Source organism: Lolium perenne, unplaced genomic scaffold, assembly GCF_019359855.2.
Source record: "Lolium perenne isolate Kyuss_39 unplaced genomic scaffold, Kyuss_2.0 unplaced97, whole genome shotgun sequence".
NCBI classification, from domain to species: Eukaryota; Viridiplantae; Streptophyta; class Magnoliopsida; order Poales; family Poaceae; genus Lolium; species Lolium perenne.
This window is the reverse complement of record NW_027249055.1, coordinates 236445-250000: the sequence shown is the minus strand read 5'-3', so window position 1 is coordinate 250000 and position 13556 is coordinate 236445. Positions and strand designations below refer to the sequence as shown.

General features: G+C 48.1%; 1 long non-coding RNA gene across 3 annotated transcripts; it reads right to left on the bottom strand.

The window, feature by feature from the left end:
• Positions 1-637: 637 nt before the first annotated feature.
• Positions 638-12559, bottom strand: LOC127325182 (uncharacterized). 3 transcript variants are annotated; one of them, XR_007866866.2, is made up of 4 exons: positions 11997-12559; positions 11361-11839; positions 11140-11220; positions 638-1006 (listed from the first exon to the last, which is right to left on the bottom strand). It is a non-coding gene; the product is annotated as an uncharacterized lncRNA (long non-coding RNA). The 3 variants fall into 3 exon arrangements; XR_011750624.1 differs by having other exon boundaries at positions 638-1046; positions 11140-11839; XR_011750623.1 differs by having other exon boundaries at positions 11140-11839.
• Positions 12560-13556: the final 997 nt, after the last annotated feature.

The following is a 13556-nucleotide window of genomic DNA, read 5'->3' as shown; positions in this document are numbered from 1 at the left end:
GTTAAGCCTTGTTATATAAATCGTGGATAAATGAAAGACATAATATATTAAGATATTCTAACCTAAAGCAATAGCAGCAGGTTCACTTGGAAATGTAAACAAAGACCCTAAGATAGGCATGAATTCCTACACGGTAGTGTCAACATCAGTTTTTTATACAGTTGCAACTTCACTGCAAAATGCAAGGCTTGTTGCTCCCACCTCTTATCCCGCGAGGCGCCACTGTACTTTTCTTTCATGGGTGCATTTTTTTATAATCCAATGATCTACATGACCAAAAAAAGCTTGAAAAGTTTAATATCTCTGCATCTTGTTTTTCCTGAGTAAGTTCAATTAGAATTGTCAATTATCTTGCACACCTTGCTGTAGCGTAATTCTGGCCAAATACAATACAAAGTAATGGCACTCAAGATGCACTTGAGATAGTAGAGAGGGAAACCCATGAATGGGGAACCCAAGGAGCAAGTCCCAACATGCAAGATCAAGATACAGAGAAATTCGAAATACCAACCTACCCAAGACATTCTTTTCAGCGAGATTCGTATTATTAAGACAATAGCCTGAACTATTAATAAAAGAGCATTAATAAGTGAAATCCATTGGAGACAAATCACTTGATGATACTTATACAGATACCTTCTAAACTCGAATATAAGAGCAAACTATTCCATCAAAGCTAATAAGAGAACCAACACTTGAAGCAACACTAAGGTACACACATAAACTGGCAAGTACATTCCATACATGCTATCCTTTATGCCCCTTTCCATTGACTATTTGGAACATTGTGTTCTCTATGAATGGTACACATGTATATAGGAACAGAAATTGCAATATGTATGGAAAGAAAGATGGAGATCATTACGTCGATAGGGGACATGCCATCCCTGAGGAACATGCTGGCTTTTTGACATGGGCAATGACATGAGGGTGAGTATCTCCATGCAGTCTGCATAATGCTTCCGGTTCTCACTCCCAGACCAGCAGCTGTTCGAAGGTGTTGGAGCTAACAATACCAGAAGTAAAAGTTATGTGTGGTGAACATACTGCAAAACAAATTCCTTGTAAAAGAAGGGAAATAGAGAAAATCAAGAAGCGAGATAAAAGGGGATGCCTCGCCTAGAGCTTATTTTAATAGGTCACGCTGAATTGAAGGGGTAAATGTATATTCACAAGTTTTGGCTTGATAACAATTTAAAGCCTGAAGTTATCACCAGATTTTGGCCAAATCAGGAGGTGGGCCGTAAGGGAGATGGGCTTGGAAGATTACACGTGGAAGATCTCTGAAGCGGCCTTACACGAAGAGTTTGGGCTAGATTGCCCGTGTATCTGTAACATAGTAGGTTACGTGTCGTTTTAGTTAGAGTTGGCCTCGTGCACGGTTGGGATTATTCCCACGTTAGAAAGTCCCCTGGACTATAAATATGTATCTAGGGTTTATGAAATAAACAACAACCAACGTTCAACCAACCAATCAATCTCGGCGCATCGCCAACTCCTTCGTCTCGAGGATTTCTACCGGTAAGCAACATGCTGCCTAGATCGCATCTTGCGATCTAGGCAGCATAAGCTTTATGTTGTTCATGCATTGCTCGTACTGAAGCCTTTTTGATGGCGAGCAACGTAGTTATCATAGATGTGTTAGGGTTAGCATTGTTCTTCGTTTAAACATGCTGTCGTAGTGCAACCCTTGCATATCTAGCCGCCCTTACACCTATCTTAGGTGTAGGGGCGGCACCCCGCTTGATCATTATTTAGTAGATCCGATCCGTTACGGTTGCTCCTTGTTCATCAAGGATTAGTTTAATATCTGCAATAGTTAGGCCTTACAAAGGGTTGGAGGATCCAGCGGCACGTAGGGTGTCGTTTGCTAGTCCTAGACAGGATGTTCCGGGGATCAACCTCGTGTTGGTTTTTAGGCCCTATCTAGGATCGGCTTACGATCACCGTGCGTGGCCGCGAGGCCCAATCGTGAGTAGGATGATCCGATTATGCGGTGAAAACCCTAAATCGTCGTAGATTGAATTAGCTTTATCTTGATCAAGCAGGACCACCATATATTCGTGCACCTCGTACGAATCATGGGTGGATCGGCTCCCTGAGCCGATTCACAGGATAACCTGAGAGCCGATCGAGGCTCGTATTTAATGTTTACGTGTATGCCATGCAGGAAACTAAGCGAGGCATCTCCATCACCTTCCTGACCAGGTATAGGTCAGGTGGCACGCCCTTGCATCAGCATCGGACGTGTGTACCAGAGGCTTTGCGGGCCGTCGCTCGGAGGGACCTCGGCCAGCCGCAGCCCTAGGTTGTTCCCGGCTCTACTGTGTTGCCCGTCGCTGCCCGCCGGTGGGTTTTGACAGCAACACATTCTGGCACGCCCGGTGGGACAAGCTTCGTCATCGACCACATCGCCATCTACATCTGAGATGGCGGATGGCACTCCAGTCACGTACGAGGATCTGACCGACGAGCTCAAGAAGAAGTATGACGAGATCAAAGTCATCCTCGAAGCCGACCTCATCGGCTCTTTCCACAGAACCCGTTCACATGGCATCAGGTGGAAGGGGTTCTCGCCTAATGGTGCACTCGATGGGATAGACCTCTCTTCCCCGTCGGAAGAACGCACCAGGTCCCTGCGGCAGGAGATCAACTACTTGGTGGCTCACTCGCTACACCGCCACTCTGAGAACCTGGTAAACACGTTGGAGTGTGTCGCTCTTCGCGTGATCCAGGAGATCATGAGGCACCAGTACTCGCCGTCAGGACCAGCTCTCGGGATGCATCAAGGAGAGTTGCCACTCCAGTCCCGTCCACCGCTGCCATTTGCGTTGGCAGCACCAGAAGTGCCGACTTCACCGGCATTCGTCGTCTACAAGATCGGTGGTGACCCTAGTGACTACCAGTTCTTGCATGAGGCGCCTAAGGAGATCCCTCACGGGTACACGTGCACGTATGTGCCAGATTGCGGTAACTGGGCGCTCACGAACCAGGCCACAACATCAGGGACTTCTGGGAAAACAGGAGGGACGTCAGCGACAGATCTTGAGAAGCAGACGTGGCTAACTAAGTACGCCACCCCGACGAACCTCCAGAGCTCAGCTCCTGCAGTTGGCTCAGAGCTGGAAAAGCAAGCATGGCTGGCTAAGTACGCCACCCCGGCAAATCTTCAGAGTTCAACTCCTGCAGCTAGCACAGCGGATCAGATCAGCACCATACTGAGAGACCAGTTCGGCATGGTGCCGAAAAGGAGGGCAATCGGCTATTCCAAGCCGTACCCCGACGACTACGAGATGATCCCGCTACCACCTAAATATCGGCTCCCTGATTTCTCCAAATTCAGTGGATCAGATGGTTCCAGCTCCATCGAGCATGTGGGCCGATATTTGGCACAGCTAGGAACGGCCTCAGTGTCGGATTCTCTACGCGTGAGGTTCTTCTCACAGTCCCTCACGGGATCGGCTTTCGGGTGGTACACCTCGTTGCCACCAGACTCGATCCGGACTTGGAAGCAGTTGGAAGAACAGTTCCATATGCAGTACCACTCAGAGGCTTCCGAGTCTGGCCTTGCCGATCTAGCACAAATACGTCAGAAGCGTGGAGAAACTGTGACAGAATACATCCAGCGCTTCAGGAATCTTAGGAACCGATGTTATTCGGTTCGTGTGACTGAAAAGGAAGCAGTCGAGTTGGCAGTAGCGGGCCTTGCAACACCGCTCAAGGACATGGCCTCCCAAGCAGACTACCCCTCACTGGCGCACATGGTTCAGAAACTGTCGGCATATGAACAGCGCCACCCGGACCTGTACCAGTACAAATTCAAGCGTGCAATCGTCCTGGTCGAGGCAGAAGAAGACGAAGTTTCTGCGGGAGATCAAGAGGTAGCAGTGGCTGAATGGACTCGGGGAGGAACCCCCGTATCCTGCAAATGGGTAAAGCCACCAGGCCCGCCCAGGGGGTTTGATTTTGACGTGACCAAAACTGAGCAAATCTTCGACCTCCTGCTCAAGGAGAAGCAGTTGACGATTCCTGAAGGTCTCAAATTCCCCACGGTACAAGAGCTGAACGGAAAGCCATACTGCAAATGGCATAACTCGCTCTCCCATGCCACCAACGACTGCAGGGTGTGGCGTCAGCACATCCAAGCGGCGATAGAAAAAGGGCGTCTGATTTTCAACCAGTACGCCATGAAGGTCGACACCCAACCCTTCCCCGCCGTTAACATGGTGGAATGCACTTACCCTGAAGGTTGCCAGCCAGGGTCCTCGTTCAGCATCAACATGGTAGGACCTGGGCACCACTCTGGCAAAGATGGAGACGAGGGCAGCTGCTCTCGTAGCAAGGACACAGAGGAGGCCGCTCCACGCGATCGGCTCCGTCATGATGGCAAGCGCTACGTCACAGAGGGAGAAGTGAAGAACATAAGATATCAGCGACCCCTCTCTGATCACCTCCTCAACAAGTATGTGAGTCAGTATGACCAACGCCGACGATCCAGCGATGATGATGAAAGAGATCGTCTGGCTAGAGAAGCCAGAAGATATCGTCGGCATGATCGCGATGAGGAGGAGCACGAGCGCCGTGCCAAAGGAAAATCAAGGGAGCAAGATGACAACGACAGGCACTGGGACTGCCCCTTCTTCAGACACTGCTGGGATTCAGGAATGAGCCAATTGCCCACAATCGGCAATTGCCCAGAATGCAACCAGAAGAAGAAGGAGGCAGCCAACGTGTCTGTGTTCAGGCGCTTAGGGCCTCTCCCGCCACAAAGCAAACGCGCTGAGTCCCCTCGGTGGGCAGATCTCGAGGATTCAGAAGACGAGGGACAAGAAGAAGAAGACAGGTACCACCGGCCAAGGTGGTGCCCTGATGGACTCAGCCGTTCACAAAAGCGCAGGGTTCAGCGATTGCGCGGCCTGGAGGAAGCCGAAAGGTTATACTTGCATACGCTAAGGAAGGCACGACCTGATCTGGCTGTGAAAGTTCAGCGAACCCTGGACGAAGAGGGTCGTCCACGGAAAATGGAGTGGCGGCCCAAGCAAAGGAAAGCCGATGATGAAACATCGGCTGGCACAAACATGGTGTTCATCCTCCCTTCGGAGTTCAGTGCTCCAGGATTAGACGAGGCACCTGTGGCACAACTTGACTGCGGCCCACGGCCGGTTATCTTTGAGAAGCCACGAGAAAGGAGCTACAGACATCTGAAGGCCCTGTACTTGCGAGGTTATATCGATGGGAGGCCTGTAAATAAGATGCTGGTGGACACCGGAGCGGCAGTCAACATCATGCCGTACTCTATGCTACGTCGGCTGGGACGCTCTAGCTCAGATCTAATCAAGACCAACGTGACATTGAGCGATTTCAACGGCCAAGCGTCTGACGCACAAGGTGTTCTGAACGTGGATCTGACCGTAGGAAGGAAAACTATCCCTACAACGTTCTTCATCGTCGATAGCACGAGCACTTATGCTGTTCTGCTAGGAAGAGATTGGATCCACGCCAACTGCTGCATTCCCTCCACGATGCACCAATGCATAATACAGTGGGATGGAGATGAGGAAAAGGTCGTCCAGGCCGATGACTCAGCCGAAATTTCAACGGCTGGCATGAACGCATGGGAAGCAGCAGGCCAAGAACCCCTCTCAGGTATCAATTTGGATGACTGCGAGCGCATCGACGTGACGAAGGGAAGGGTTAAGCTGGTTTTATCCACTGGCCTGACCATGTAGCTGAAGCAAAGCGATGAGCAAACGTGGCGAGGCTGATCCTTGTGATCGGCCCCAAAAATTATGAAGGGGCATTACAGAACCTTCAGTCAGTGCTTCAATCGATATGGAGGCCGATTCCAGCAATCGGCCAAAATTATCTTCACCACATGTTCTGCTTGTGTTCAACATCGATCTACTGGGCAGTGGCCACGTCGGCGGATGAAAGTCAGCACGAATCCTCGCGGAGCCGGCGTGCAAGTACAGTGCCTTGGCTAACCACAAAGCCGATATCTCTGCACACACTGGCAGATTCGGCTCGGGGGGCATATAGTCAGAGGAACATGTGCAGATAAACATGTGTAAACATGTGCAGTGAAACATTATGGGCCGATTAGAAAAAATCGGCCAGTAAAAAAAAAATTCTACCGGCTATGTGCTCAGGGCTCACATTGTCGCCAAGATGGTCAACCCTTTGCATCAGTTAAGTTGTTGGTGTTTCATCTACAACATCGGCGCCCAGTGGAAGGAAACTGATCAATGGGGGCAAGTCTGGCTGATTCTTCATGGTGGCTATCTCGGATTACCAGATTACCTAAGGTCAGAGCCTTTTGGTTTGATTTGTGCATCCATGCCGGTATTCTCGCCTTGATTGAGGCTCGGGGGGCAGCTCGCCCTAAAATATCTTTGTTTTGGAGAGCCGATTTCGTTGGAATCGGCTGGTTCCATATTAATAACTTGGAAGCCAATGGTAACGTGTTTGGGCTGATTCATCACTATTCTCGCCTTGGGTGAGGCTTGGGGGGCAACTCGCCTGAAAGTTTCTTGGCTCTGGAGAGCAAATTTGGTTGGAATCGGCTGGCTCTACATCGCAACTGTTCTGAAAAGGGGTGCTTTTGCTACAGAGGTATCAGCTTTAGCATCCAAGCTGATTCAGCGACAGTTCCAGGGCCCTTGTAAAGACACTTGCTCAAGACTAAACCCACGGCTTACTACGATCGGCAGTGCTATCATCATCGGTAAGACTGGCTAATTTGGAGGGATGACTGAATTGACCTGTCTCGCAGATTATCGTGAGAGACCGATGCGTTGCCATCAGTCATTGAACATTGATTGGGCTAACGGTCGACAAAGTCAGATGAGGGAAAATCGGCTGAATCAGCATACAGGACATCGGCAAAGTCAAAAGAAGTTTTCATTGATAATAAAATTTCTTACAAGGATAAGCCGATTGTTCAACAAAAGGGAACGGATTACGACTGCCAACCCTATGCTAGTAAATCCCTACTCTAAGGACTGTTGCTGTCGTCGCTGTCGCTGAGGTAGCTGCCGCCATTGCTGCTATCGGCGAGTTCTTTGTTGCTGCTACTGTGACCTTCAGCAGAGGCCTCCTCCTCGTCATCATCATCGTCCTCGTCTGACCAAGCCCAGCCCCGGATACGCTTTGGTGGTGGTTCGTCGGAGGAGGTGTCGTCCTCCTGTTCCTTCTTCAGGTCGGAGGAGACGTCTTCTTCTTCGTCGTCCTCTTCTTCTTTGGTGACGGAGGTGAATTTGCCCCGGAAGGGAGGGTCGTCGTCATCGCTCTCCGCCTCCAGTGCTCCGTCAACCAGGTACCGGAGGTCATCTTCCCCGTCGGTTAGGGGCATGGCCCCATCTGACCAGACGAGGTCCTCACCCTCTGGCACAAAGTCGAAGTCCCACTCCCGCTTGTCCCAATGTTTGGGAGCCCGGCGGTTGTACGCCTCCATCTGGTCGTGCTCTGGAACCAACTCGCTTGAGGAAGAGGATTGGAGAGAGACGGAAGAGGAGGAAGAAGACGACATGGCTGAGGGAGAAGAGGGTTTTTTGGTGCCGATAGCTAGAACAGAGGAAGGGGATGAAGAGGGCTAATCGATCGGCACGGATAAATAATGAGAAATCTGGTGGAAATTTAATGCTATTGCAGTTTCCGAGGAGGTGATGCTAAAGCTATCGAAATTTGCAGAGAAACTGGAAAGACAGGGCATCATGATGAAGAATACTGCGACAGGTCTGCTCTGCCACGACATGACCCTTCGAAGGAAAAACAGAGTGGTTTTGAAATTATCATTGCCAAAACCAGGGGGGCATGTGTTATCACCAGATTTTGGCCAAATCAGGAGGTGGGCCGTAAGGGAGATGGGCTTGGAAGATTACACGTGGAAGATCTCTGAAGCGGCCTTACACGAAGAGTTTGGGCTAGATTGCCCGTGTATCTGTAACATAGTAGGTTACGTGTCGTTTTAGTTAGAGTTGGCCTCGTGCACGGTTGGGATTATTCCCACGTTAGAAAGTCCCCTGGACTATAAATATGTATCTAGGGTTTATGAAATAAACAACAACCAACGTTCAACCAACCAATCAATCTCGGCGCATCGCCAACTCCTTCGTCTCGAGGGTTTCTACCGGTAAGCAACATGCTGCCTAGATCGCATCTTGCGATCTAGGCAGCATAAGCTTTATGTTGTTCATGCGTTGCTCGTACTGAAGCCTTTTTGATGGCGAGCAACGTAGTTATCATAGATGTGTTAGGGTTAGCATTGTTCTTCGTTTAAACATGCTGTCGTAGTGCAACCCTTGCATATCTAGCCGCCCTTACACCTATCTTAGGTGTAGGGGCGGCACCCCGCTTGATCATTATTTAGTAGATCCGATCCGTTACGGTTGCTCCTTGTTCATCAAGGATTAGTTTAATATCTGCAATAGTTAGGCCTTACAAAGGGTTGGAGGATCCAGCGGCACGTAGGGTGTCGTTTGCTAGTCCTAGACAGGATGTTCCGGGGATCAACCTCGTGTTGGTTTTTAGGCCCTATCTAGGATCGGCTTACGATCACCGTGCGTGGCCGCGAGGCCCAATCGTGAGTAGGATGATCCGATTATGCGGTGAAAACCCTAAATCGTCGTAGATTGAATTAGCTTTATCTTGATCAAGCAGGACCACCATATATTCGTGCACCTCGTACGAATCATGGGTGGATCGGCTCCCTGAGCCGATTCACAGGATAACCTGAGAGCCGATCGAGGCTCGTATTTAATGTTTACGTGTATGCCATGCAGGAAACTAAGCGAGGCATCTCCATCGCCTTCCTGACCAGGTATAGGTCAGGTGGCACGCCCTTGCATCAGCATCGGACGTGTGTACCAGAGGCTTTGCGGGCCGTCGCTCGGAGGGACCTCGGCCAGCCGCAGCCCTAGGTTGTTCCCGGCTCTACTGTGTTGCCCGTCGCTGCCCGCCGGTGGGTTTTGACAGCAACACATGCATCGCCAAATTCTTGATATTTCTGTAAATGTTCATCTTAAACTAATAAATTTTGCAAGAAATAGACCATATATGAGGACGTAAGAATAGTAAAAAGCAGAAATATGGTGGCATCAAAGATTAACCCATAAAAAAGAGATTCAATCGAATTTTCTTTGGTCTCGACCCAAAGAGAGTGAATTATTAGAAATGAGGTGCGTTACAAAAGTTTGTATGCTCATAATTAATCATCTTAGGCATAACCAGTAGGTAAATGGCAAGTTATCTATTATATAATTAAAACACAAGACAACCAATGGCTTGGATTGAACATTAAAAAATAAATGTCTCAGATTTAATGTGAAAAAAACGCACGTGTCTACTCAAGCAGATGTGGAGACGTGCGTGACTCAGAATTAACGTGAAAAAAAAAACACGTCCGATCAGGCACATGTAAAAACTCAAGAGACGTGCGCTCATGCACACCAAGAAGTTGTTGCAGATCCCCTGATTGATTGGTTAAGCTCTCCAATATCTGCCGAAACAAGAAGCACAAGATAACTCGCATATCAACAAATGGTCGTGGATGGAATCTTTAAACAACGGCATCGTCCCTGTAACAGCCTCTGTATACTTTCCGATGTGTTCCGGCCGACGACGACAATGCAAGTTTGCTGCAAGGTCTACAACGAGCCGGCAACAGGCAATATGGATCGGCGCGGGCGCGCGGCGGCGATGCAAGGCAATGTGGCAGTTAGGATACTACAGGTGACAGACGGAAACAAAGCTTCCGATCCAACTAATTTTTTTGAATAAACTTGCAGTGGATGCGTTGTGCAGATATACAATTTCCCAAGTTCTGAATCTAGCTCCGAGTATAAGAGGATCCATGATCCGGCCCCGTCGAGGACGGAGGAGCGGCAAGGGAGCCGTGGCGGAGTTGTATTGGACGGGCCGTCAGATTGAGTGCTCTCTACATATATATTTGAAGGAAAATGATCTCTAATCGTCCTCGACTGCAATCAGGCGAGTCATATGATCGATCCGGCATCCTCAAAAAAAAAAATATGATCGATCCGGTAGCCATGCCCACCATATGGAGAAGCCACATACCCGTGTCCTGTGAGCATCCTGCAGGTCATGCGCATTGGTGAGAAGCATCCAGCTTAATACGTTCCTAGGTAAAAAAGTCAATCTGCTTTTCTATTTCCAGTTAGAGTCGTGAGCTGCTGGACCAACATTAAATATTTACTTCACCGACTGCTTGACTTTGATTTATCTCTAACAATGTTGATTACATCCTACACAAGTTCTAACATTAAATTTCTGAAAACCAGTTTGAGAAGTTGTTGAGTTATGGTAGATCTGAGATTTTATAATCTTTTGGATTGTTGTAGGGAAAGGAGATTGGTGAGAAATTAAATGTGAATCCTCAAGCTGACCTGATAATCTGAAGCATGGGTAAAATAGCAATTTATCAAACTCTCCGATATTGGAAGACTGAATCATAGTGTGAACAAATTCTATAGAGAATAATTACTACTTAGAAGATGATTATAGTTGAAATATTCTGTGACCGAAGGTTCAGCGATGACATCGACCAACAAAATAATCACCCAGCATGGTAAAAGAACTTTAACAAGGAGCCATACGCCTCAGCTGTATCTACCAAGTTTTATACCAGGTTTTTTTTTGTATGCTAATATTTGAGATCATACTCAGAAATTAGTATGCAATGTGGGGAAATTGCCAAAAAAGGGAATGTGTGTCCTGGCTTTGTTCTGAAATAGTAGGCATGAGGGCTGTTAAACGTTTTCATTACTATATAAAGTTGATTTGCCAAGTAAAGTTAGCATACTTTTATATGTATTTTCTTGATAATATTAGCTATTATATATTATCTACGCGAGTATTAGTATAAATAAATGGTCAAAAACATAAACATAAAAAACTAAAGTTAGCATACTTTTTATATGTATTTTCTTGATAATAGTAGCTGCTATATATTATCTATGCGACTATTAGTATAAACAAGCGGGCAAAAACATAAAGATAAAAAACTAAACTTGGAATGGAATCTAGACGCGCAAATGCGCGGGTCAGCCTGCTAGTTAGTGTGATAATACAAATCTAAGCATAGCTGAACTGAAGGAATATGTGAACAAAATATCAACAAACCTTCAAGCAGTTTGCAGATACACCAATGGATTGTTACATTCAGGCATATATTCACCACAGATTTCGCAGCTGATCAAAAATCTATTATTGTACAAAAAGGTCAAAATTAAATCCATGGATGCAGATCAATACTAATTATTCAAAAGTCAAATTGAGAACCAATTGGTTTTACATGGATGCACATCAAATGCGGTAATTATTCAGAAAAGGATGCATACAACCTAGCGTAGTCAACCAGGCTTCAGCTGGAGATGATCTCCATTACCAGACCCTAGCCAGCAAAGACAGTACCACCGAATTAAATCACAGTACTGATCCAGGCCATTTGAATCCAGATCCAAATGGTTCTGTAATGTGCAGTTCAGACATTCCATGAAATACAGCATGTGAAACATCCATAAATTCTTCTACTCACTCTCGAGCATAGTGGAAACCTAGCAAAGAGCTTCGCCATGTTTTCAACCATTTGTCAGGGAATGGTAATATATAATAACATAGTATTTCATATTTGTTCGTGGATATGCTTGACCATGGTAGAACCATGACACTGAAGGGACGTTCAACAAGCCGGACTCACGCAAGTTAGTCTGGTTAGCTCTGCAGGGCTTCTCCATGATATACGAAAACATTGTTTCAGAGACTTGAATCCATACTTCTTGAAATATTCTCGAAATCCATATACGCTATGTTCATAGTTGAACTGCACATAAGGAAACAGTATCACATCAGCTCAACCTGGAACCTAGACTATAAAGGCATTAGACTGACATATAAATGAGTGATGTATTCTGCACGGAAACAGCGACACAAATGGCTCATGCACGAATATTTTGAAATAATTTCAGAACATTGCTTACAGGTAGAACTTTTGTGGAATACTTTGTGATGCCCTGATCCGCAATCTTTTCTGGACAAAACAACGATGAAGCAACAGATCTCTAGACAGGTGACTAGTTGCTCATCAACTTTCTGAGAAAAGAACAACCATAATCAAAATATTTTACACTACAGGAAACAAAAATATCACCACAGGAAGACCCAACTCGCCGTTCGGCCCCGGAGAGAGAGCTCGAACCGGCGCCGTCGAAGCCCTCCTGCTGCCCAGAAAAAGATGGTTGGAGCCGATGTGCAGGGGCGAAGAGAAGGCGGGGATGGAGGATGACGGGAGATGCAGGGCACTGTCGGGGCATTTCTTCCTCTTCCATCAAGTGTCTCTTCTTCAGGACCCCTCCATCTCTTCTGCTGCTCCTCCTCCTCCTCCCGGTTCTCACCAGCAGGGCAAGGGAGCTAGCAGCCTCCTAGACGTGGTGATGGCAGAAGAGGGGATCGAGCTCGTGCTTATTGACAACATATTAGGTGGTCTCCGCTGTTTCTCCACCTTGGCATCCGCCTGCTCCTCCTCATCCTCCTACACCGCCTGCTCCTCCTCATCCTCCTACATCGCCTGCTCCTCCTCATCCTCCTACATCGCATGCTCTCCTCCTGCGGCTCTGCCTGACAATCCCAGACGACGACCTGGAAAGACGAAGCACAAAGCCAAAAATCAAGAAGAGAATCTAAAAAAGTCAAATAACAACCAGATCTAAATAGAGCACTTTGTCTCCAAAAGCGCAGCCAAAAGGAGAAACAAGAAGAGGCCAAAAATTCGTGAGGAAAAGCATCGTCCGGGGAAGAAACAAAAGAATCAAAAAGCCCGTACTGTGCTCTGTTTCTAGAAACACGGCCAGGAAGAGAAACAAGAAAATACCATAAAGAAGTCCACGAACAAAGAGGTCGGGCGCTCGTTGCTGCCGGTGAAAAAGTGAGGAGCGGAGGAGCACCGGTAGACACCGCCGCCTCGCAGCTCGCTGGCCACCCCCGCCCTCGCCGCTAGCCACCCACCATAGCCTCAACGCCTTCTTCGCTGGTGCATCTCCCTCGGGGACCAGCCCGCGCCTCCAAGCAAGCGCCATGGGCAAACCCTAAGCGTCGGAAGGCTTTAGGAAGATGGGGGACGGAGGGATTGGGCCATTGGGGAGACCGGTGGGGTGGGGATTGGGTGGAGACTGGAGAGCGACGAAAACCCCAATCTACCCCGCCGAGAGAAGATATTTCCACGCGCCGAAGCGTCGCGCGACCAGCCCAAAAACCAACCCAGCAACTGAGGAGCGGACCCAGCCGGATGTGGGACCCGCGTGAAGTCGCAGGCGGGTAAAATAGGGCCGTTTCATGGCTTTGTCTAGTGAGGGAAATCCTCTCACGCACGCACGAGACCAACCAGTGTGGATGCGCTGCTGGCCTGAACGAACGGCTGAGATCCACCAAGTGACTCCATTTGGCAAGATCCAACGGCTCAGAATCTCGGATCGTGTGAAGCCCCTATGGGGGGCATCATTTATACCTTTAGATAAATGTGAGATCGAGGCCTCGAGGGCAAA